This window comes from Lactuca virosa, chromosome 5 (genome assembly GCF_052849685.1).
Source record: "Lactuca virosa cultivar CGN04683 chromosome 5, Lactuca_virosa_CGN04683_v6, whole genome shotgun sequence".
Taxonomy (NCBI): domain Eukaryota; kingdom Viridiplantae; phylum Streptophyta; class Magnoliopsida; order Asterales; family Asteraceae; genus Lactuca; species Lactuca virosa.
In genome coordinates this window covers 300,434,258-300,439,108 of record NC_136430.1, presented here as the reverse complement: position 1 = coordinate 300,439,108, position 4,851 = coordinate 300,434,258, and positions in this window count along the sequence as shown.

Below are 4,851 nucleotides of genomic sequence, written 5' to 3'. Positions count from 1 at the left end.
ATTCGCTTTGCAATCTGACACCTTTTGTTTGGTAAGTTCATGCACAACAGCTAAAGAAATATGGTATAGGTTGAAAGAATTGTATTCAACTGATGAGGATCTAGAGCACTCGATCCAAACCCTATTGCTCTCTGAATTCGGTGCTTTCAAACAAAAACCTGAAGAGAAACTCATTCAGACATTCGATCGTTTCAACCATTTGCTTAGCAAAATGATGAAGCATGGTATTGAAAGGAAGGTGATCGAACAGAAGGTTACATTCATGAATGGCTTAAGGCCCGAATGGATGGCAGTGGTCTCGACCGTGAAGGCTCATGAGCAATTTAAATCATATTCGCTGGCGAAACTGATGGGTATACTTAAATCTCATGAAAGCGAAGTGACAAAGGAAGCGAAGGTAGTTTCGGGTGTAGGTTCACTGGCCCTTGTTTCTAAGAGAAAGAATGCAGCAGACGAAGAGGAGGAATCTGATATGTCAGAGTGCGATCTGTCTAGTGAAGAATATTCAATGATGGTTACAAACCCAGAGAAGTTTGCAAGCAAAAAGTTCCCTGTCAACAAGAACCGAAACTGGGAGGGAAGTTACAGCTCAGAAAAGGTGAAAGAAGAAACCAAGAACACCTCTCAAAAGGATGACAAAAAGAAGGAGAGTAAGCTTATGGGAGACTCTGGGTACGATTGCAACTACTGTCATGGCAAGAACCACTTTGCCAAGGATTGCATGCTACGGAAGATGGCTGAGATGAAGGATGGTGAAGATGACGAAGCTTACTACATGAGAAAGCTGGAGGAGATAAAGAAGAAGAAAGCAACTAACGTTACTATGAATGCTTTAATTGTGCAGGAAAATATTATTGATGATGAGTTTGGTGGAGTAGAAGTCTGGTCTACAGACTCTGAAGACGAAGAGGTACGCAGACCCTCGCATGGAAGAGCTTATGTGGCGAAAGAAGGAGTTACTGAGTCGGCTGGAAGATGCTTAATGGTGACAGCAGGGGTGTCACAAATGAGGGGATATACAACCGAAGGTGAGCATGAGGAAGCGAAGCTGACGTAAGATAAATGTTTCGCTGCCAAGCCTGTAAGCGAAAGGATCAATGATTGTGATCAGTTGATCAAAAAGGTACAATCTATTTTCGAATCACTCAAAATACCAGTATCAAACTATGAAAAAGACTTAAACGAATTAAAATTCAAGTTTTCTAACTTAAGTGGAAGTCTTATGCAAACTCGCTTAGCGAATTCTAACCTAACTGACCAACTCAGCAGGGAATCTTCCAAGAATGAGGAGAGAAGGATGTGGATTCAGCAGAAGGAGTCAGAGTTTGTTTGGGCTAGGGATGAACTTATTAATTTGCAACGTGACAATTTAAAGTTTTTAAAACAAAGAAATGTTTTTTGTTTGATTGCTAAACGCTTATATACAAATATCACCCAGTTGCATGTAGATTGTGAGATAGGTAAAAAGATTCATAAAATGATTTTGCCCTTCCTTGAATTTAAGGAAGACGAAGTCATTGCTGAATGTGAATCTATAATGTCCTCAGATGAGATTTCAGTAACCTACAAATATGGACTGGACAAAATTGAATCCTTCATTGAGTCCAATGAACATAAATGCATGCTTAAGAATTTATTGGACGGAAACGATAAATTAAAAATCAAGACCGAGACTATACAAAAGTTTGACTCATCCAATGCCAAATTAAGTTCAGAAAACAAAATGAATATAGAAACCACTTCTGAATTTGATGAGGACAGTGAGATGAGCGAAATTTCAGTAGAAATCGAGGTCGATTGTTCAGAATTTCTTAAGAGCGAACCCGAAACGGCAAAACAACTCATATCTGAAAATTCTATTGAGTATTCTCGCTTGTCCAAGGAAAAATCCAAGAAACTCAAAGAAAAGGTCGTTGTTTATCAGAAGGTGCAAACTACACCAAACCAAGTGTATGCAGTCACAGGAGTAACTAAGAAACAAACGGTGGAGTTAACAGCCATGATTGATAACGATAACGCCGAAGGCTGCGATGACTACTTCTGGTCCGCCCCCATTGACAATGCTGACGAAACAGTCGGACTATCAGAGCGAACCTCATGGAGAGTCAAGGGCAGATACGTAGCTGAACCAATCAACTAAACTTCAAGTTTTGATAAACCCAGTTCAAGTGGTACAAAAGAGATACCAAACGAACCACTGAAAGCTTCCAGCGTATCATCAACAACAACCGAAGCTCATGAGAAGAAAACGAAACCTAAGGCCAACATTCACTTGACTCAAGAGCAACTTGCTGAACAGAAACGCCAGAGGAACAAAAGATACATGAAGAACCTTAATGAGAGAAAACAGTTTTGGCAATCCCAAAACCCCACTTATGTTCTCTCTGAAAAGACTTCCAATCTTAAGATGAAACATAAATCAAGAACCACATCTCCTTCTTGCAATTACTACCAATCGAGCAATGCGATGAACCAAAAGTCAAGTTTCGGTCCCAACTCGTACTATGCCAAGAACCGAAAGTCAGGTTTCGGTCCTAAATCCCATCCTCCTCACTCCCACCCAAAGTCCAACTCTGTGAAGGATATCAAAGGAAAGGGAAAGTTATGCTCAGATACTGACATCCAAAATAACAAAAAGTCAGCTAACCCTAGGACTCCAAAGAAAACCTCAATAAAGAAACCAACTAAAAATAAACAATCTGAAACATCCCAACTAAAACAAGAGAAAAATAAAATCAAAGTTTACACCGTCAAAAGAAAAGATGAAACCAATTTAATAAAAAGAACATATATGGTTGATCTTTCAGTTGCAATTCCTTATTCAGTAAAAGACTTACCAGGGCCCAAGAGACTTTGGGTTCCTAAATCTTCTTAATGTTGCAGGTTATCATTGACGAGCAGTTTGACGACGAATGGTATATTGATAGTGGCTGCTCTCGTCACATGACTGGAAGGAGGGAAGAGCTTAGGGAGTTTCGGTCCCTTAAGGATGGTGGATGTGTTAAATATGGAAACAACTCATACAACACGATCAAAGGGTATGGCATGATCACCAACGGAGAATTCTCAATACGAAAAGTAGCCTACGTGGAAGGATTGCAGCACAACCTCATCAGTGTTTCCCAACTAGTCGTGGGAACTGGTTTGAAAGTCTAGTTCAATGATGAGGGCTCAGAAATAATTGAAAAACAAACGAAGAAAGTTCTGTTGAAATCTGAGCGCAAAGGGGAGATGTATCCTCTAAATCTCAACCCGATAAAAGGAAAGCCAACAATATGCTTGCTGTCGAAGGCAAACTCAGATGAAAGTTGGTTGTGGCACCGAAGACTATCGCACCTGAACTTCAAAGATATTAATAAACCGGTGCTTGGTGATCACGTGCGTGGACTTCCTGTTCTCAAATTTGACAAAGAACACCTGTGCGCAACATGCGAGATGGGCAAGCAAAGCAGAAAGAGTCACCCTTCTCGTATCAATACAAAAATCACCGAGCCTCTTGAACTATTGCACATCGACTTATGTGGTCCTTCGGCTATCGAAAGCTTCGGTGGTAGTAAGTTTATTCTTGTAATTGTAGATGATTTTTCTCGCTTCACCTGAGTTTTCTTTCTTAAACAGAAATCAGAGGCCACTCCCAAGCTGAAGGTTTTTATCAAGCAAGTGGAACTGTAGCTGCGAAAGGTGGTAAGAAATATAAGAAGCGATAATGGGCTAGAGTTCAAAAACAAAGACTTTGAACAGTTTCTGGCTGAAAAGGGAGTAACTCACAACTTCTCTGCTCCCTCTACTCCACAACAGAACGAGATCGTTGAAAGGCGAAACCGTTCTTTATGTGAAGCCGCCCGAACCATGCTGATCTTCGCTTCTCTTCCACTATACTTTTGGGCTGATGTAATTGCTGCTGCATGTTACACCCAGAACCGATCATTCCTCAACAAACGATTTTCCATAACTCCATACGAGATTTTAAACAATCGCAAGCCCAATGTAAAGTTTTTCCATGTGTTCGGTTCAAGATGCTTTATTTTCAACTCCAAAGAGAACCGAAACAAGTTTGATGCAAAGGCAGACGAAGGGATCTTTCTTGGTTATTCGCTTACTTCAAAAGCATATAGGGTTCTGAATAAACGCTCGAAGAAGATTGAAGAAACCTACTATGTTACTTTTGATGAAAATTACATGAAGAAAATACGAACAACCAAAAGTCCAACGGAGGAAATCTTTCCAGAATCAGGTCAAGTCTCGGTTCCTATTTCCAATCTATTTGAAGAGTACATGTTGCTCTTTGATGAACCAGAGAAAGCGATTCACTCAGAAGCGAAAGCAGCAGATAATAAAATCGACAATTTGAAAAAGATTATCGACGAAGCTGCAAAAGACATGGAAACAGAACAACCATCTGAGAAGCAACCTACAAGCGAACCTCAAGAATCAAGAAATGGTCCAGCTTCAGATGACCCTCCAAATAAAAGCTCTACAATCGAGGGGAAGGGTTCGTCTACATCAAAAACAACCGAAATGTCTTTCCAGGGGGAGAATCCATCACAAACCCCAACCCATGAAGGTCCATTCGAGAGGGAGAATCTAGATTCCGAAATAGGATACGCTTCGCCATTTGAGGGGGAGAATGAAAATACAAATGACGAAGGCGATATATCAGAACTGGAAGAAGAGGTCGATGCTGAGCTGGATCATGCCTATGATCCAAACTACATTCCTCTCATAAAATGGACAAAGGATCATCCTAAAACTCAAATCATTGGTGAATCATCTGAGGGTGTTCTCACACGCTCTCAATTAAAAGCAAAACAAACTGCTTTATTCTCTCAAGTAGAATTCTGCATGTTTAAT